The sequence below is a fragment of the Pelodiscus sinensis genome, chromosome 2 (genome assembly GCF_049634645.1).
Source record: "Pelodiscus sinensis isolate JC-2024 chromosome 2, ASM4963464v1, whole genome shotgun sequence".
Lineage (NCBI taxonomy): Eukaryota > Metazoa > Chordata > Testudines > Trionychidae > Pelodiscus > Pelodiscus sinensis.
Genome location: NC_134712.1, coordinates 137,141,703 through 137,163,605, shown reverse-complemented (window position 1 = coordinate 137,163,605; position 21,903 = coordinate 137,141,703). Strand labels below are relative to the sequence as shown.

The 21,903-nt window shown below is 44.5% G+C and overlaps 1 long non-coding RNA gene across 1 annotated transcript in view; it reads left to right on the top strand.

Annotated features, from left to right (window-relative positions):
- The window catches only part of LOC112545148 (uncharacterized), a 55,566-nt gene that overhangs the window by 13,531 nt on the left and 20,132 nt on the right, over positions 1-21,903 (top strand). Inside the window, exon 2 of the long non-coding RNA XR_012901807.1 lies at positions 17,165-17,374. This is a non-coding gene — a long non-coding RNA (uncharacterized LOC112545148). The remainder of the gene's footprint in view (positions 1-17,164; positions 17,375-21,903) is intronic.

Sequence of the window (21,903 nt, the reverse complement as noted above, 5' to 3'; positions counted from 1 at the left end):
GGGGAGGTTAAGCCTCCTCTGCTAAGTTCCTTCTAAGGGTACGTCTACACTGCATGCTATTTTGGGATACCTCCAGTATCCTGAAATAGCTACCCTACGTCTATACAAGCCGCCTGTTGTTTTGAAATATTTTTCGGAATAACGGGCATGCTATTTCACCATTCTGATAAATTGCATTGCATGAGGGATAAGGGATGTCTTGAAATAGCATGTCATTTCAAAATTTGGTGCCGTGTTGACGTGCCAAATTTCAAAATAAGCTATTTCAAAATAGATTTAAGATATGCAATTTGCATAGCACAAATTGCATATCTTATTTTGAGTTTAGGGTGCTGTGTAGATGCACCCTAAGTTGTGTGGCCATGCAGCTGCCTAATAAGCCTCACACAGAGGCTAGCACTGCTGTGCATGGAGATGCCAGCCAAGGGAGAGACAGCTCCCTCTTGGGGTTTTAGTAGTGCGCATTTTCCCTGGCCACAGCAGCTTCATGCTGAGGAACAGGTTGGGGGGGGGGAAGTGTCTCTCCCAGCCCATTAAGGAACTCCCATGACTCGGGGATAGGAGCACTCCTCTGGCTCCAGCAGGGAGCTGCCACAGCTTGGAGAAATGTGCACTCCCCCAGCCTCAGCATGGAGCTGCCACAGCCAGGGAAGAGGTGCACTCCTGCAGCCCCAGCAAGGAGCTGCCATGGCCCGGAGAAAGGCACCTTCTCAAAGTTCTCCCCACACCATTTCCAGCAGCATAGACCTGCCATAGTTGAGAAGAAGAAATCTCTCACTCAGCCCAACCAAGCCTCACCAGAGCTATCTCGGCCATCAGATAGTTGTGTCTCACCTGGCCTGGAACTGCTGCGGTGAGAGAGGATTGGGGGAACCCTCTTTCCCAGAGGAGCCTGTACCTAAAACCCCTCACCCCCAGCCTTATCCCAGATCCTGCACCCCCAGCCCTCACCCCTCCACTCCAAAACCCTCATCCCCAACCCCACATCAGGGCCTGCATCATACAGAGCTCTGATCCCCCCCCCCAACCTTGAGCCCCTTCCCACAATCTGAACCTCTTGGTTCCACCCCACCACAGATGATCCATGTGCAGAATGAATTGCAATATGTGCAGCAATATGGAGGACACATCATTTCCATATGGATGCACATAACAAAATTCATTCCACACAGGGACACAAAAAATTAGAGGGTACATTGTTCCTCTGGCCTCCATTATGTGCCACCTATGATTACATGTGAAATGAAGCTGAAGACCTTTCATAAAGAATGCTTTGGGACATAGCTCAGATGAAAACAAAGCCAGCTTTGCAAGATATGGTAATCTGATGTATTATACCTTTGCATATGATAGCAGACTCAATGAGTTATCCCCTAGTTCTGCCTCAACAGTATTGTTACAGAATTCTCAGAGTTATTTAAGATCTTTCCTCAATAGCTCCACACACATGCAATCGCAAAGTGGGTTTTCTTTGGCAAAGGCAGATGATAGCCTGTTTCCTTAATTTTCAGCAAGAGGGTCAGATGTATTTGCATAGTAACAGGTGACAGAAAGGAGAATGACAATACATTTTAGGAGCCACTATCCAAGCAGTTTAGTATGGACCAAGGGAAGCTACATTTGTGTTCAAACTAGCTTGGGTCTTGGTTATAGTCCTGAGGGAAACATATACACAATTATTGGTATTAATTTAGCTGGTCTCTCAAAATGGACTCTCAAAACAATCTTTTTTGTGGTGGTTATTTTGTTTTGGGTTTGGTTTTGTATTTGTTTAGCACTAACACATTTATACCCTAATGAAATAAATGTAAAAGAAAAAAAAGATTGTAAAAAATTTGATCCCACTGTATGCGAACATTGCAAACACTTCTTTGACATTGTGGTGTTGTGTAAGAGAAGGTGGAGGATATGACCTTTTTAAGAATCAGTCATTTTTTAAACTTAATTGGAAAAATCTGAGAATAGCTCTAGAGGAGAATTCTTACAGAGCATTTTATGACTAGACTTTTACTATTAGGTCTAGGAAACTGATGTCTCTCAAAGAGGGCACAAGCAAAGGAGAAAGTTGCAGATCCATATTGCTGTAGGCACTATAGACATTTTATGCCCTCACATTAATCTTTTCAAGTGACATGAAATTGTATTAAAATTGTTTTGTAATCATAGTTCTATAGTTCAGTGATCAGTAAATACACAGGGAAATGTTCCTTGCAGTACTGAAGTGCTGAATGTGCTTTGGAAAGAATTTCAAGCACTTTCAAAATAACTATAAAGGGCAACACAAACAAACTGAAATGAATCTAGTTGCACTATAAGGCACCAGACGTACAAAGCTGAGAAATACAGGCACAAGACCTGCTCTCACTGGAGTTGGGGCAAAACTTACATTGATTTTCCATGGAGTAGCAGGGGAACCAAATTAATGACAGCTGGGACAGATAGACTCTGTCAGTTACAATGTATTGCATGGTCTTTTCCTAAGGCAGCACAAGAACATCCTGCTTCTTAGATGGTTTTGTGGACACCTGCAACCTTACTTACTTATATTTTCATAATATTACATACATTTGTCATATATCATCCGAAATTTATTTCAGGCTTTGGATATTAAGATAATAAAATATAGGTCTTATGGTTCTCAAAGTGGTCTATGAAGAAAGTCAGTATTATTATTCCCATTTTATAGATGGGGAAACTGAGGTAAAGATAGATGAAATGACCAATAGCATATGTTATCAATTAAATGCTTGATTTTGAGTTCTCTGGTAATGCAGTACTTTTCATATTGCTTATAAATATTTTTTAAATAATTTCCAAATGAGTCCTAATGATCTAAAATAGCCAATTACCTTTTTAAGCTTTTTTACCCCATTGCAGGTAAGGGAGCAAGGAAAAGTTCAGAACTTTTGCCTTTGAGATTACAATAGAGTTTGTTAACCTTGGTAATCACTTTCTTCAGTTAAAGTGTCAAGAGACCAAAACAAGAAAAGAAGAATCAGCAGAGATTTCATAAAAATATATTGGCTTTGCTGCAGGCTCTAGATCAGAGAAGGAGAGTGTCATGCAATAGTGCAGATTTTTCTTTTAATATGAAGTGCAACAGTCTGCAGAGTTTGGATTTAAAATTTTGGGAGATTTAAAAGGGACTAACCTCAAGGGGAAAGGAAGAAGGAGTGTTATGATTAGGATATATGGTGTTCATAGGACCTGGATCCTAGTCCTGACGGCACCACACATTTTCTGTGCGGCTAGGGACAAATGCTTTAGGGCTGAATTGTGACTATTGCCATAGGAGTAGTTGTGGGAAGGAGTGTGATTCTGACACACACGTATAAGTCACAATTTCATTCTTGCTTCATCCTTGCTCTGGGGTGCAAAGTTACTTCACTGCCTTTCATGGAGCTGTGGGCTTGCCAGGCATCTGGTTTACAACCAGAACACCCAGTTGAAAAGGGTGGCTGCAATCAGCAAAGCTGACCAGGCCACCAAAAGTCCAGTTTGTTTCAGTGGGGCGGGCAGGCTCTGTGCATAGCTTTGGGGATTTATATCTCCATTTATATGTAGAAAGCTATATTCATGTCTCGCCACTTCCTAAATGGAGGGATGGCCAGTGGGTCTTTGCCTTCTGCCCCACCTGTTGTCACTGACCTGGGCATTGACTCCACAGCCCCCATTGATCAGGAACTATGGTCAGTGGGAGCCACAGGGGAAGCACTTGTGGGTGAGGGTGACATGTGCAGGAAAGGGCAGGGAGGCCAACACACACAACTTTTGGCCACCCTCTGAATAGGAACCAGAGGGACATGCTGCTGCTTTTCAAGAGCTTCACAGACCTCCTCTATCTCTAGGAAATGCTAGGACCACCTTGAGGTCAGTGTTACCTGGAGCCTTCACCCCGAACTCCCTCCCACCTCTAACCCTCTGCAGCAGCTTTGAACCCCCTCCTGCATGCAAACGCCCTTCTGGATCTCACACTCTCTCCTCACCTCAACCTCCTGCCCCTGCTGTGAGCCCCCTCCCACATTCTGAACCCCTCAGCCCTAGCCCCACCCCACAGCCCGTACTCCCAGCCAGAGTTTTCACCCCCCTCTCACAATCCAACTTCCAGCCCAGAGCCCCATCCCACATTCCAAACAACTTGGCTCCACTGCCAGCCCAGAGCTCCTCAGTCCCAGTCACACCCCAGAGCCCATATCCCCAACCCTCTGACCCAGACAGATGAAAATGAGTGAATGAAAGAGCAGTGGGGAAAGCGAGTGATGGAGGGAGAGGTGGGGGTGGAGTGAGCAGGAAGTGGGGCCTTGGAGAAGAGTTGAGGTAGTGTCAGGGTCTTGGGGAAGAGTTGAAAAAGGGGGTGTGGCAAGGGAGATTGGTTTTCTGCAGTCAGAAAGTTGGCAACCCTAAGAGGCAGCTGGGTAGGTGGATCGAGGCCTCGCTAAATTTCTTCACATTACCAATTTCATCCCCCACTCACTTCCTCAGAGCAACAAGTACTGGCCAAGTGGTCCTCAAACTCTTCTTTATGTCTGGAGTCAAAATCTGAAAGATTATGCCGAGAAGTAAATTTGGGAGGACTTATTCTTCAGCATGATCAAGTAAGGGCTGTGACAATCCAGCCCTTTATTTCTGAGTGCTTCAGTTTCTTTACATAAGAAGATTTACCTGGTCCTTAAATCAAATAAGTTTTATTTTTCTCCGTTTAAATCATTGTTCTGGGATGGAGCTGGGGATGAGGGGTTCAGTTTGCAGACTGCCCCAGAGATAGAGGACAACCATAGCCCACTCTCACCACAACAGTTTTGAGGTCAGGTGAGAAGCACTTGTCCATGCCGGCTAGAACTGCAGTGGGTATAAATGGGGGAGGGGTGTATGTCCCTCAGCTGGGGGACAGACACCCAGTCAGACATACATGCAAACAGACAAATTCTCTAAAATATATAGTAGATTGCTGTCCTTTTCTCCATTGCTGCCCCCCCTGTTGCCCCAATGGGGATATAGCTGTCTTGGTCCTCTTCTGTGGCCTCTTGCTGCCTCCTTATGGTCATTCTGCAGTATAATAATCCCTCCTGCCAGATCCCTTCCTTTCCATTTTATGAGAAACAATTAAGTTCCAGGCACATCCTGGCACAGCCAAACCCTTTCCTTTCTTTAAATTACGATAAGAGGAAGCTGCATACCACATTTGCTAGTCCTAGTTCTTACCATTTAGGAGGAGTTCTTGAACAAATGAATTCACAGATGGACAGAGAGAGAGATGCACATTTCTAAAATAGAGAGTAAGAAGATGTAGAGCTGAAATATACTTACTCATACAGCGTAGTACCTTTCTGATCAATGGGTTCCCATGCAGACAATAAAGAGTGCCACTCAATGGGGTTGCTTTCAGAGTAATGTGCTACTCTATATGTGTAAGGGTATCTCAGTCTTGCCCTTATATTGTGCTAGTGCCTACTGTCTTGAATCAGGAATAAGGTAGGGAGTGAATGTACACACACATATACATGTTCAGCCCAATATCACACTATATTTAAAGTTTTGCTTCTAGCCATTATCAGCGTAAGATTCCTGTACTTATACAATACATTGAATGTAAAATGAACAATTTTCTTGCCCTAATCTGGGAATGCTACATTTGGAGCTATTAATGCATTCTGAGCAATATGAAAGTATTCTGGGAAATTTCTTTAGCAAGAAAGATCTTGCCTTTTTCTTTTCAAGTGGTATAGTGTGTTAATGGTTTTGTATATTTGGTTTACAACGTCCACCGTTGTTGTCATCAACAATTTGTTGCAGTGATAGAAAATCCATTTGTAATCATCCCAATTTGCCAGTGCATCAAGAAAGCATATATTAAGAAGTATTTTGAGACAGCTAATCAAAGCAAGAACTTGTAATTGGAGAAAAAAATTAACTACACATTTAAATTAAAGAAATTACTTAGAATGTGATTTTCAAGGAACAGGTGGTGAGCCTGGGCTGAAAATATATCAATAATGAAAGTAGACTAGAGGAAACAGCTGTTAGGGGAGCTTCAGTTGCCACTAACGGTACACACACCATATATTGCACCAGAAATACACCACCTATTGCACTGACAGTAACTCAAAAAAGACTGTTCTGTGAGATGAGTATTCAGGGTGAGTGAAACTGTAGTCTCTTTCCACTTCTAAATGGAGATGTAAATCCAAAACAAGAGGTGGGAAATGAATAACAGCAGCATTGTGGTACTGAAAAAAAAATTGCATCACATATATGCTCAGGGCCAGATTAAGCTACGATTTGTCACATGAAGTACTACCTCACTCTGCAAATAATTCCATTATTTCAGAGGGCACATTTACACACCCATGCAAGGGAGGATGGGAATGTAAGGAACCTCCATACTCTTCTGCTTTGGACACCCATATTGCAGTTTTCAGCTCAGCGGGGAAGGCAACCTATGAAAAAGGAGTGGATGAAGCCTAGAGACCATCCTCGTGAGACACTGACCACTGGCACTGAGGTAGTACGGAGAAGGAAGTAGTCTGCATCAGATACAGGACAGGCAGATATTCCTTTTCTCTTGGAGGAAACTCAAAGACCACCCTGTGACTCTGAGTCACAATATAGTCCCTGGACTGACCCTCACAGAATATAACTACACACACTCCCCTGATGAATTAGTGTATGTGTGGACATATTTATATCAGCCTGCAAATTCATTTTGTTTTGTGAATCCTATTTTGATTGTAACCTGCATGGTGCCCTTCACTTTTGAATGGTAGCTTCCACCAGGATGTAGGACACTCCAAAAGGTTTAGAAGAAGTCCTCTAGCAGAAGGGCTATCAATGGAATAGCTATCAAGGGTCCTCAGCCTTAAGCGTACTCCATTCTAATGGGCCCATCTTAGAACAACAGTCTGGATATAGTCCAGGGAAACCACGTTGCCTGATTCAGGACATTGGAGGAAGAACTGGATCTGAGCAACTGGTTCTTAAGGAGTCTGAAGCTGCTTGGGAGGTCACATGGCATGGGAGGTTAGATCTCCTTTAGCTGGGTGGAGGGACTGGCTCTTATCAGCCATCTATTGCCATGATTTGGGGAAGTAGGTTGCAAAAGGGACCCGGGATCCTGAAAACACATCGGTCTAAACCCAAACGTCTCCTTGAGTAGTAAGAAACTGGAGGAAGGAGTTTGGGGTGTAGGTTCTTATTTTTCTCTGGTTCTGTAACTCTGGTGCTTAGTCTGAGTATAGTGTATTTGGGTGAGAGGTTCCCTTGCAAAGTCTGGATGCTCCTTCTTTGCATCGGATATATTTAAAATTACTGGGGATAATTGAGAGAGGGGAAAGATTTGCACAGGTGTTGAAGCCTAAGACAGTTGGAGCACGGTTTCTAATATCCCAAGAATGGATAATTCTGGACTGCTTGAAACAAGTGGTCTTAAGATCATGTGGGATCCAAGGACTAGGTACAGTGCAGCACCCTCATGTCCAGTCTCAAGGGGAAGCTCTACCAGAGTTGTAACCCTACTCGGTGTGAGTAAGGGTAAGAGAATCTGATCTAAGAAATTGGAAAAGTCGAGATGCTATTTTAAAAGTGATGCTAGACCACATTCATCCTTGGAATTCCCAACTGTGATGGACTGGGCCGAGTCTGGGCACAGCTGAGGGTGTCCGCTCAGGGCGAATTGCTCAAATCCGGGGCTCCTTACAGCCCCCAGACTGGTGACCTCTCCAAACAGGCCACAAACCAGTCCCACAGAGTGCTTCAGCTGCCTGCCTGAAGCCTCATGAGCAAAACCCCTCCGACACCCCAGCAATATCCGTGCCTCAGATGGCCCCGGGCCTCATACACAGGTCCTAACACCCAATCCCACCTACCCTGAACAAGTTCTGTCCGGTTCCAAGAAACCAGCCACAGATCCCTGGTCAATTTACCCTTTGGACCTTACCCACAAATCACGCTGGGCCAGTCCTTTAGCATCTACCAACTAAAGGTTTATTATTACAATAAAGAAAAGCATGAGAGTAAGGTTGTTAAAGGAATAGTACGTTACATGCACTGAATCTCCCAGTTCTCGATGCAGGCTCTAGCAGAGATGTCACAGCTGCTGGTTTAAAAGTTCTTGTTGCACATCCTAGGATCAGGATGGGTTCACAGGTCTTCCGGGCTCTTCGATCCCTGAAATGCTGCCTCTGGGATGAAGTGCTGAGCTGAGAACAAAAGGGAGTCCCCCACATGGCCTCTTTATACACCCTTCCTGGCCTCTCCTTGGCCGCAGCCGGTCACCTGGCCGTCAGTCTCTCTCTGCTGCAGCTCTTAGGCCTCCGCCCTCATGCTTTAGGTGTGTCCTTGGCCCATTGAGTGCCATTGTCCCACAGGGCCTCACTAATTAGCATGTCCATAGGCCAGGCTCTGCCCAATGCTCAAACATTCAGAGAAATATTCAGTTTCCACACATATTACAGATTCCTACCTACACACACAGACATTATACATTCACATAAATAGTGTACACAGGATCAGCAGATAGTAAGCTTCTATTCAATACCTCACATGGCCCCCTTCTATACCATTCTTGGGGCCAACACCCCCACCTATGAGTGCATCAGTGATCTGGCTGCTCCCCTCAAGATCCAGTAACGTGACACCGACCTTGATTGTTATGACACTGCACCCCCATATTTTTATGGGAATATGTTTTTGAATTTGAATGTGCATAACTTAAATATGTGTTATGCAAAATGAGGTATGTAACCTATTATTGATGAGCTTGTAATACCCTGAATGTGTATTTCTGTCTGTGTTCATGTATCATTCCTGCCTGTGAATTAGAAACATGAAGCATAACCATGTTTATTAATCTAGGTGCGCTAGCAAAAGCCATTATTAGTGGTACTTTTGGAATTAAATGGCCCGGTGCTTGAGACAATGATTTGTGAATAGCCTTATGCTTCCTGTAAGCCTGAACTATAGTTGGTCCTGTCAAGACATGATACTGGAACCTAATTTAAATATTGTACTTTTCCATGTGGGTGTGAAAGTCTTGAAGCTGAACACAAAGATTCTCACCTTGGGGCAAAATCTGTTTATAGGTAGGGTAGAGACTCAGTAAATTCAGAAGTTAGCAACTGTGAGACATCAAGATACCCCCTGCTTACCACCAATGTGACTGCTGGAAACCTCCAAGACTGAACAGGGGAAGGATTGGACCAAAACTAGGAGCCTGTCTTGTTTGTAAGAAAGATGATTAGAACTACTGTTAGAAATTACATGTAACTCGTTTCTTAAAATATTAAGCTTAGCTGGTGTGTTTTGTTTTACTTAGAAACTTTCTTTGATTTGGCTGTTACCACAGGCAATCACTTAAATCCTACTTTATACTTAATAAAATCACTTTTGGGCTACGTCTAGACTGTAAGCCTCTTTCAAAAGAGGCTTTATCGAATGATACTTTCAAAAAAGAGCATCTAGACTACAACCAGTACTTTCGAAAAAGCAAGCTGCCTTTTCAAAAGAGAGCACCCAGGTAGTCAGGATGCTTTCTTTTGAAAAAGCACAGTTTGCATTACATGGCATCTTTTTTTGGAAGAGCACTTTTGAAAAAAGGCATTATTCCTCGTAAAACGAGGTTTTCCACAGTCAAAAAAACTGCCGTGTTTTTTCAATTTACTTTCGAAAGAACGCAGCAGCAGTCTAGATGCAGGGGAAGTTTTTTCTAAGAGAGGCCACTTTTTAAAAAAAACCCCTGTAGTCTAGACACGCCCTTGGTTATTAGTGAACACAGTGTAAATAATTATTACCTGGGTGGGCAACAGGAATGCCTGTCTCTCATTGATAAAGGGGGTGAACTTATGACCTTGCTCTGTGCAAAACTTTTATGCAGAATAAGACAGTTTTATGGGAGGTTCTGAGCCCATTGGAGCTGTACATCTGGGTGCTGTGTCAAGTCCCTCCAAAGGAACCAGAGATGAGCTGTTCTTAATGTCTGTGTTACTCTGCTGTTGAGTTCCCCCAACTCTTGCTGGGGGAGAGCAGCACTTCTGGCTAAGCAGCACAGGGTGGTGGGATGCCACAGAGGACAGACAGGCAGTAGGGATGTAAAATCCTGTTTAATTGGTTAACTAGTTAAACGTACTGTTTAACCAGTTAACTGATTAAAAGGGGCAGACAGGAGAACCACTCCAGCTCAGCTGGGCTGGAGTGCCCCCTCGCCCACTGAGGCTGGGTTGGAGTGGCCCTCCAGCCTGACTGCTTCCAGCTCCTGGGCGGGGCTGCGGGTTTTTTTCCCCAGCCCCCACATGGGGCTTCTGCTCCTGGCCCCTGTGTGGGGCTGCTGGCTCTGGCTCCCAGCTCTTTATGGGGTTGCTGGCGCTGCCAACCATGTGGCCCTGCACAGGGCTGTCACTTCTGGCCCTGCTGGCAGCTCCCAGCCCGTGCAGGCTGGAAGCCAAGAGCCCCACTCAGGGGTCTGGTGGGGCTGGATCAACCTCTGTCCGTGACAGGTCATGGGCGGGGTCTGTTCCTGGGTACTGAGTAACCAGTAACCAATTATTAAAGTTAACATCCCTAGTAAGTGGGCTCAGAGATATGATCAGCCTTTAGGTGACAGTGTCAAGAGGATCTCTGTGACTCTATCCATCACAATTGTGTGTACTTATAACATATACTAATGTGCAGTACAAGTCACTGAGGCTGAGTCTACACTGGCATGAATTTCCGGAAATGCTTAAAACGGAATACTATTCCGTTTTCAGTTTTTCCGGAAAAGGAGCGTCTACATTGGCAGGCTGCTTTTCCGGAAAAGCCCTTTTTCCGGAAAAGCCCTTTTTCTGGAAAAGCGCCCCTATCGCCATTTTCGCGATTGGGGCTTTTTTCCGGAAAAGACTACTGGGCTGTCTACACTGGCCCTTTTCTGGAACAGTGTTCCGGAATAAGGACTTATGCCCGAGCGGGAGCAGAATAGTTTTTCCGGAATAGCAGCTGATTTTGTACAGTAGAGCATCGTTGCTTTTCCAGAAATTCAAGGGCCAGTGTAGACAGCTCGCAGCTTAGTCCGGAAAAGCAGCTGATTTTCCGGAATAAGTGGCCCAGTGTAGACACAGCCTAAGGGTATGTCTACACAGCAACATTATTTCGAAATAACTAGTGTTATTCTGAAATAACTTAGTGTCTATACAGCAGGCAGTTCTTTTGAAATAATGTTGAAATACTGTCAAGCTGGAGGACTTCTTACTCCAACTCCTGTAACTTTCATTGTATAAGGAGTAGAGGATGTCGGAGGAAAAGTGCTCTATTTGTAAATAAGTGCTGTGTAGATGCAACCAATTTTGAAATAAGCTATTTCAAAATAAGATACACAATTGACATAGCTCAATTTCCATAGCTTATTTTGAGTTAAGCCCTGCTGTGTAGACGCACCCTAAGAAAATAAATTGTTTCCTCCAAAACTACATTAATTAAGATTAAGACAAACTAATAAAATGTGTTCTCTAAATTGTCCAGAATAAGAACTAAAATTGACACTCTCTGAACAATGAGAGCAAAATATCATCTGGTGCTATGATCTTACAGTATTAAAGATTATTTTTTTGTATAATTACATATTTTATACATGCCTACATAAATATATTGTGATCATTGTACCCTGTGTTCACCCCTTTCACAGGATAATGATATTTTTTCTTTCTATCTGTCTGTCTGTCTTTCTGTCTGGAATTTACTGCTTAAGAAAGTGAGGTCATAGAGAAGGGAGGAATTGTGTAAGCTTGCTACAAACAGCTTTGTGAATGCACTCATTATTATTACAGTCAGCAATTAATTAAGACATCCATCTTCACATGCAGAAGAAGGATTTGTCACACTATTTGCAGAAGTAGTAAATCTATCCAGAGTTAGGGGAGTTTGGAGGGGTTTGTGTCCTTTGAGACAACAGGCTCAGGGACTCTTACCCTTTGATAGTCAGTGCATGTTCACAGGGAACAGAATAAGGATCAATGAAGATTACACATTTCATTTGCACCTGGAACAACAGACTTGAAAAGCAATGGCCATACATTGTACATATGTAATAGTTGGCAAATTGTGTGCTAAACAGACTCCCTGCCTAAATGTCATTGTGTGCCTATGAGTTTCCAGTTAGAAGAATAATAATAATGAAGAGTTGACCATATAAATACTGAATCACATACTTGGAAATAGGCATAGGGTGCATCTACACAGAAACCAAAACTCGAAATAAGCTATACAATTTGTGCTATGCAAGTTGCGTAGCTTATTTTGAGTTTATTTTGAAATAGCATATTTTGTCATTTGGAGCAGTCTACACAGCACCAAATTCTGAAATAAAGTGTTATTTGAGCCATCCCTTACTCCTAGTAGAATGAGGTTTACAGGGATGGTGAAATAGTGCATCCACTGCATTTCGAAGTAGCAGATGTGTTCAAAAGATGCGGGGTAGCTATTTTGGGATCCTTCTGGTATCCTGAAATAACTTGGCTGTGTAGACATACATAGAGAGAGTACAAGGACATGCATGCTGTCAGCAGTTAAACTGTTCTTTCTTGTTCTGTGCCCCTTTTGATACACTGTTCACATCTAAAGTAGGCCAGGGCAATTACCAAGGAATTTGTCCTTTGGCCCACCTGTGAAATCAGCAGTCCTGTGGCTAACTGCTGCCTGTATTGCTGCTGGAAGTGTTTTCCTGCTTAACTCATACCTACTGAATACATATGTTTAGCTGGCCTGTGTACTGGTTCCATAAACTCTGAACTGTTTGCATAACATAGCTTTTTCTTAGATATTTCAGAGCCCCGAGGAAAGGTATCACTAGACAGTGTCCGAATCAGCTAGATTAACAAAAATACATAGGAATTGCAATGCTGAATCCCTAGGCCAGTAGCATTCTGAGCTCTGAGCTAGACACCAAGGCTTCCATAATATGCTCTGGGAGGGTTAGACCTTAGGGGCAAGACTGACATGACCATGATAGGCACCTCCCTTGGCCTACAATTTGCATACTTGACCCCTTTTCCTAGGTCAGTCCTTTCTCCCAAAAGGCATAGAGAGAATCCCAAAGTTCCAATGACATAGTGATCAGGGGATTCATCTAGGATGAGGAACACCCAGATAAAAAAGCCCTGCTCTGCCTGACTTGGAGCAGGGACTTGAACCCAGTGTTGTCCCAGCCCCACTGAGTGCTCTGAACACCAGGCTATTGTCTATTCTAGGATTTCCCCAAGCTTTCCTATTGGAGCTGTTTTACTTTGTATTCAATAGCTGAGGGTATGTCTACACTACAAAGTTAATTCGAACTAACAGACGTTAGTTTGAATTAACTTGATAGGCGCTACACAGGCAAACCATTAGTTCAAACTTAATTCGAACTAGCAGAGCGCTTAATTCGAACTAGGTAAACCTCATTCTACGAGGACTAAAATCTAGTTCGAATAAAGTAGTTCAAATTAAGGGCTGTGTAGCCCCTTAATTCGAACTAGTGGGAGGCTAGCCCTCCCCAGCTTTCCCTGGTGGCCACTCTGGGCACCACCAGGGAAACTCGTCTGCCCCCCTCCCGGCCCCGGAGCCCTTAAAGGGGCACGGTCTGGCTACGGTGCCTGTGCCAGGTGCAAGTCTGCCAGCACCCAGCCAGCAGACCCTGCACCTGGCACTGCACGAACCAGCCACCCGCTGTCACCCAGCCCTCCACCTCTTCCCGGGACAAGGCTGGCGGCTCCCGGGAGCCTGCCCAGGTCCGCAAGAGGCGGGCACCCCCAGGTCTAGTGCGGAGATCATGGACCTCATCCACGACCTCCGCACTAGGCACAGGAAAGTGGCCGTCTAGGGCAGGAGAGCTGCCAGCCTGGCCACCCAGGAGCAGGTTTGCATGAAAATCAGGGTGGTCCAGTGACACCCCCCCGACCCTGAGCCCTGAGCTTAGAATGACTGTACTGGGTCAGACTAAAGGTCCATCTAGCCCAGTAGCCTGTCTGCTGACAGCGGCCAACACTAGGGACCCTGGAGGGGATGGACCGAAACAATGACCAAGCCATTTGTCTCGTGCCATCCATCACCAGCCTTCCACAAACAGAGGCCAGGGATACCATTTCTACTCCCTGGCTAAGAGCACTCCATGGACCCAACCTCCATGACTTTATCTAACTTCTCTTTAAACTCTGTTCTAGTTCTAGCCTTCACAGCCTCCTGCAGCAAGGAGTTCCACAGGTTGACTATTTGCTTTGTGAAGAAGAACTTTCTGTTATTAGTTTGAAGCCTGCTACCCATTCATTTCATTTGGTGTCCTCTAGTCCTTCTATTATGGGAACTAATGAAGAACTTTTCTTTATGCACCCTCTCCACACCATTCATGCTTTTATAGACCTCTATCCTGTCCCCCCTCCGTCTCCTCTTTTCTAAGCTGAGAAGTCCCAGTCTCTTTAGCCTCTTTTCATATGGGACCTGTTCCAAACCCCTGATCATTTTAGTTGCCCTCCCCTCTCCCACCCTCTCTATTTCCCTCTCCCACCTCCTTTTCCCAGTCTCCCCGAGTTTTGTTCAATAGAGTTTCTATTTTTGAACACACGTGTCCTTTATTTTGTACATCAGGAAGGGGGACTAGGGAGGGGTAAGTGGAAGGGGGTGAGGGAGGAATGGGGTACGAGCCCCCAATGGGGAGGACTGGGATGGCTCTGCGGGCTCCTCGGGGTGGAAGCTCTCCTGCAGCCTCCCAATCCCCCCCCCCCCCCAGATGGCAGCCTACGGCATGTGCAGCCAGGCTGATGGCCGAATCCTGTGATATGCCGAGTGTGGGCATTTAGGGCACTCCAAGCCAGGACTGCTTTGCTGTCCCTCATCAAGTTAGACAAGCGAGCGGGGAACCCCTGAGAACTGTCTGTCCGGGGTGGGGGTCGGGTCCCTTTAAGCACAGCCCTCGGCTACCCTGAGACAGCAGCTCCACGCTCTAAGTCCTAACCTGATGCCCTGCCGGCACTGCTTCCAGCCATCCTTAACATCGGTTCAGGGTCCACTCAATGTGGACATGCTAGTTCGAATTAGCAAAACACTAATTCGAACTAGTTTTTAGGTCTAGGTGCACTAGTTCGAATTAGCTTAGTTCGAATTAACTAATTCGAATTAAGTTAGTTCGAATTAGTGCTGTAGTGTAGACATACCCTGAGAGACAAGTCGTGTGAAAATGATTCTATAGCTCAGTGATCACGATGCTCCCTCAGGGTTTGGTAGACTCAGGTTCAACTGTGTGCTCTGAATCAGCAAGAGCAGCACTGTGAATCCGCACGTCCTGCATCCCAGTTTGGGGACATGAAATGATAAGGCCTTACGGGGTCTTATGAGTGGGGCTGATCCTGTAGGTGGTCCCAAAGGATTGGGCTCTGTTGGCAAGAGGAGCAACCCCTGGTTAGTTTGCGAATCTCTCTGAGGAGAGTGTACCAAGTGTGCAGTACCAAGGGCTCTGAGCAGCTTGTTAGCTGTGGGATGGCATCAGTATTTAGGCACCTTTGTGTATGCTGACCATTGCTGGTAGCCTTGAAAATATTAGTGGTGCCTAAATAGTGGACCTACGTGCCCTTATAAATCTGACCTTAACGTGTTTGATTCAACAATCTGTAATGTTTTCCATTCTCCCGTGGAAAGTCCTGTATTAATTAACATTCACAAATCCCTGTGGGCTACCTGCAACTGAATGTTAATGCCTCGCTCAAAGAAAACCATATTAACCATATCATAGGGCATCTACTAAATACAATACCATATGTACAAACTGTAAGGCTGTCTGGAGTGGCTCACAACTGTGAGTACTTTCCTTAGGCCCTGACAGAAAACAGGTTAGACACCCCAATCTGCTGCTGTGTTCTGAGTTCATCAATCCAGTAACACGTGTAAACATGGGTCACTGTAGCAGTCTTACCATGGAGTCACACAATTTCCCCTCAGACTCTTGAGCCTATCTTGCCACCCAGACAAACTGGGCATTGTGATAAAAGGTCACGTAGACCAAAAATCACACCACACCAGGTTGTGCCCCATCCCAAAAACCAGTCACTTACCCCAGATCAACCATTACTTTAGATCTTACACCATAGACAACACTGGCAGCCAATTCTATAATAAACTAAGTTAAGGTTTATTAGCTAAAAAAGGAAGTGAGAGTTACTGAGAGGTTAAACTAGCTAAAATATGCACACAGGTGAGTCACAATTAGTAATTCCAAATGGCAGCAGAGATGTAATAAACTGCTAGTTTCCCAAAAGTTTTTTCAGAGTAGCCAGATTGTGTCTGGGGATCTCCACTTTGCATACACTTCCCTGTAAGAGTCCAAACAGTTCAGAGATGCTGCATCTTTCCTTGATCAATACTTAAAGCTACATTTCACAAGAAACAAACTGACATCTGGCCTTTTCCTTTGATGACAGAGAGCGAGAAATTCATTTTGAGTCTTCGACCTCTGATCATAACACACAATTGTAGTAAGTTGAGGGTCCGTAACATGGAGTCAGCAGGCCTAAATAGAGGCCTGTAACATGAAAACAGCAACAGGCCTGCAATATAGTGAGCAAGACTTTGGTTCAGTAACAGGAGCCAAGAAAGAGGCCCTACTGATAACTGTATAATTGTGTAAGTTAGGTGAAACATGGAAGGACACAGGGAGGCACTGGGTACAGACTGAACGCCAAAGGGGAGTAATGGAACATCTTAAGGAATGTCTTGGTACAAAGACTCCCTAAAAACTAATAAGGATAAGTAATAAGTAAGTAATAAGTAACTAATAAGTAAGCCCCCCTTCCATAAGGTGAGGGGTGGTATCTAGGCAACAGAGGGTGGCAACCTGGTAAAAAAATGACATAAGTTGTTTGTACCTGTCTATAAAAGGACCCCGCAAAAGGTGCTCTCCGGCCGACCTGGGGAGTTGGGGGGCGCACTAGGCGCCTGAACGGCAGGTGTCATTGCCTAAACTTACAGAATGCACAGTAGCTTAACTTTAACTAACTGCTGTTAATATCTGTTATATGGCAATAGGCCTGCCCGGTGTTGGTACCTTGTCAACGTGGGCCATAGTGCCCAGTGGTGTAACATTGTACTCATCTCTGTTACCGACTGGTAGAGCTTCGCATTTGACAATAAACCTGCTCGATTGATTTCAAACCTTGCCTGCATCTGTCATTTCCAGGGCCTCTCAGAGATCTCCTGTGTTGACCCAAGTGCATGGGGTCTAACACTCTAGATAAAGGGAGTACATGATTGTTAAGCACGCAGCCGAAAGTTTATCATCAACGACGGAGTAGAGGTCCTGTCAGGAGCACGTCAGGACGACCCTGACCAGACGATGCTGACACTGATAGTCCAGACCATCGAAGGTACCGAGGTACAAGACACCGAGGTACGACAACAATGACCACTTATTTTGAAATAAGCCTTTTCTGCTAACGTTCTTCATTTACATTCTATAAGCCTTCTTTCTCATTTTGGGGGGCTATTTATTTGCAGGGACTTACACAATGAAAATGTTTGCTGCTACACAGGATACAGGTAAGTGAAAAGAATGCAAGTAACATCCAACTAGTTTTCATGAAGTTTAAACACCGAATGTACTTTTATAAGTTTAGCAATCCACTTTGATTTATACTAATCAGATCTAGCCACAGGAGTTTCTCTTCCCTGAGCTAAAACTCAAGCCTATTAATCTAGGTTGCAGCAAAATCATCAATCTTCATCTGTGGCCCAGACACCACTAGACAAGGGCTAAAGTGGCACATTGATTTGGGTCACATTTGCTGCACTTGACTAACATTTTTAGGTACCTCCTGGGTTCCTCATGTTGCTATTGCCAAAGAATAGTGGCGAGCTTTTTATGTCTTCGGTAGTGATCACTTTCACCAGCGTGACAACAATATCAATGGTATCTAGCAAAATGGACTCTATGAACCAGCATGAGCCATACCAGCCCAGCAACATAAAATTAAACAATATAATGTAATAGCAAAACCATCTCTTGGATGGCTGTTAGTGTTTGTCCCTGCTCCAGCTAGCTTTTGGCAATTTATTGGCCTGATATTCGGGGATGCTGAAAACCTTCAACTCTCACTGAAGTTAGCAGGAGCTCCAAGGCTGTGTCTAGACTACATGCCTCTGTTGGCAGAGGCATGTAGATTAGACAGATCAGCAAAGGCAAATGAAGCCGCGATTTAAATGATCGCGGCTTCATTTACATTTACATGGCTGCCGCGCTGAGCCGACAAACAGCTGATCAGCTGTTTGTCGGCTCGCGCGCTAGTCTGGACGTTCCCCCTGTCGACATCAAAGCCCTTTGTTGGCAGCCCCATTATTCCTCGTGGAATGAGGTTTACCGGGGCTGCCGACAAAGGGCTTTGATGTCGACAGGGGGAACGTCCAGACTAGAGCACGAGCCGACAAACAGCTGATCAGCTGTTTGTCGGCTCAGCGCGGCAGCCATGTAAATGTAAATGAAGCTGCGATCATTTAAATTGTGGCTTCATTTGCCTTTGCTGAACAAACAAATCTACATGCCTCTGCTGACAGAGGCATGTAGTTTAGACGTACCCCAAGTGTTCAGACTGGGCATGTGTATGCAAACACAGTTCGTCTCCTGAACTCCTCTTCTCAGCTGATCATTAGATGTCAGGAGAGAGCTCATTCAGACTCTTCTTACACAGGCTATGGCAGGACCTCTATGCATGTAAAGGAAAACCTGTGACTTGAAAAGTGTGGCAACATAATATCCTCCTCGCTGAAACAAGAAGGCATCTGCTGACTCAGCAGAAGGCCTGGATAGGACATACTACCATGCCTAAAAGAATCTATGAGATCTGGATATCCTAATGATGATCATCCAAGATAACAGAGGTCAGAACAAGCAGTTTTTGCACTAATATTCCTCATCCACTGCCAATGGAAGGTTGCTAGGAGACCACTCCTTAGCTAACATGTGTATATTATAACTAAGCTGTGCATACCCGAACAGATAGCTGGACTCAATGCAGCCAGTAATATATTGTGTGCAATCTAGGGTGCATGCTTATTTTTCAGCTCACACCCTGGACCTTGTTTACACCCCCCAATAAAGTACTCAGATGAGTATTTTATGCATGGAAGATCCTGAAAATGCATCCTTCTGTGCAGCAAGTAAAACTGTGCATACACTGGAAATATTTCATTTGGAGGAAATTGCATTATGCTTGTGCATTTGAATTATGTTATGATAATTACTACCTGGTAGGTGAAAATATTCAGTGTCCATTACACTGTACAAAACCTCAGCATTTCACATACACAAAATATGAAAACATTATTTGGATTGGAATTATTTAAAAATCAGAATGCCATAAAATGTAGATATGTTTTATACAGTTATTGAAAATCACCTTTTAATAACTTTTAAATATGTAGCTCATTAAATATATTAGGCCAAGGTGAGTCATGTATTAAACACGAGGAAAATACTTGAAGCTATCTGTTGGTAGTCCATCACTGATGATCATGATAATATTGTGGCAGTTCTCATATCTGGTGATGCATATGACTCCACAGTCTGAATCCTGAGGCACAGAGTTGGTCACACTGAGGGCATGGGCAGTCTATAGCTGTCCTATTGAATGATGCAGCTCTGTGGTGCCTTTCACATGCAGTCTAGAGAAAAAGTTGTCAATCCCACTCAAACCTGTAACGTGCTGATCTTGTCAGAAACTTCCAGGGAGCATTGTTTTGAGCCATTTGCTCAAGTTCCTTGGGAGTTGGGACTGATGCCAGCCCAGTGAAGACTACTTTTCAGATTAGCTTTGAAGCACTTATATGGATGAACCTTCAATTTCTTATGTTGCCCTGACTCAGTTCCCCACACAAGATCAGTTTTGGGAGTGATCTTCCATTCTACGGACATGCCCTGGCTACTTAAGCTCTCAGTAACATTTCCTCAATGCTGATTGTGTTTGCTCTTTCAAGGACTTTAATTTTGTCTTAGTGCAGCTATGTTGGGCCACTGAGTCCAGGGTTGTGGCATCATTAGACTAGGATTATTTAATGCATTTTTAAATGTATATGAAGCATTTTCCTTGGGGGCTCAATGTGTTTTTATAGCACTTAAACATAAAAGGAAATAACACACACACATACGCCAAGGGAAAAGTGAACTACCCATCCAAAACCAAAGCTGACTAAAGAGAATCAGTCAGCCATAAAAGCATTTGCAACCTGTGGGTTAACAGCTCCCTCCCCCACTATTGGTTCCCTTAAATATCAATTCCTACAACTCTCATCAACATTAATATGATTTACATTTACCTTTCAGTACTGGAAAAATAAATACCTCTGAACTCAGCTACTAACCCTTCCCCCAGACTGTGTCTGATTCTTGATGACTTGAAGCTTGTTGCTATTTATACCTGTGCTCAACAGTTTTGAAAAGCTACCAGACCACACTGTATAAGTGGAAGTGATTACACAAAGTAAAAGGCAATTAAGTCTCTAAAATGAACGAGTGGAAGGTGGAGTGTCCTGACTGCTGTTATGCTGTATGAGTATCTGACCTTGCAGGGCTAACAGGTGGGAATTTGACTCATTGTTAATAGAACTCATTAAAATGTATGGAATTTTTTTGTTTTGTTTTGTTTTGTTTTGTTATGGGAGGGAAGTTAGGTGAAGAAGCCATGAAGTAACTTATATCAGGGATGAGCCCTCTAACATCAAAGAGTAGTTAAAATACCTGCCATGCAGAAGATATGTCTACACAGCAACTAGACACATGCAGCTTGCCTGTGACAGCCAACTCAGGCTTCCAAGGCTCAAGCTATGGGGCTGTTTCATTGCTCAGGCTGGAGCCCAGGATCTGGGATCCTGTGTGGAGGGAGGAGCACAGAAATCTACTTGGCAATGGAACAGCCCTGCATCCTGAGTAAGCCAGCATAGGACAGTTGTGAGTTTTTCTTTGCTGCGTAAACATACCCTGAGAGAATAAAATAAATGAAAGCAGGACCTACTCATTCCAATAGCTGAATTCAAACACAAGTTTAATAAGGAACTTCTGCTCTGGAACCTCTGAAAGTCAGCTAGATAGACTGGTTCAAGCAAAGCTGTGACAAAACCATTCAACTATGTCTGCTGACAGTAAGGCCCAAATTCATAGTGGAACCCTATCCTTCCCCCATTCTTCTCCTCCAATTCCCCGCAAACTCTTATTCCTTGTCAGTTAAGGGCATTCAACTGTACTTGGGGGTAGGGCAAAAGCGGAGGAATAGACATGTGGCCAAATTCTGCTCTGTCTTTGGGTATGTCTACACTACAGTGTTATTTCGAAATATCTTATTTCGAAATAGTTAATTCAAAATAAGTTATTTCGAAATAACGCATCTACACATAAAATGCATTTCGAAATAGCATTTCCTATTTCGAAATAGCGCGTCCACACTGATTGGACGCTGAATCACATTTAAGGCCAGCTGAAACCGGTTCCAGCAGGGCATCAGGTCAGTAGTTGTTTTGTGTGGCTGCTGTCTGAGGCTATCTGAAGCTTGTGCTTAAAGGGACCCCTCTGGACAGCCGGTTCTCAGGTTTTCCTACTTGCTTGCCTACCTCGCTGAGGGACAGCAAAGCATTTTTTCCCCTGCCTGCTTTGGTTGCCCTGACTCGGGACACCTCAGCACTCGGAACCATGGAGCCAGAGCTGCCTCTGGGCATTCTGGTGGTCATTTTGGATGTCTTTTTGCAAGCCAGGCAGCAAGTGCTGGAGACTGCTCGGCAGTTTCTGTGGCAGCCCAACCCCCAGGTTCTCTTCTGGACCTCTGGGGGCCACGGAGGAGCAGTAGCTGGACGCTAGCATGCCCCACCGCATCTGGCATCTGGACACCAGCAACGACTGGTGAGACCACATCTTCCTGGAGTGCTGGGGAGACCAAC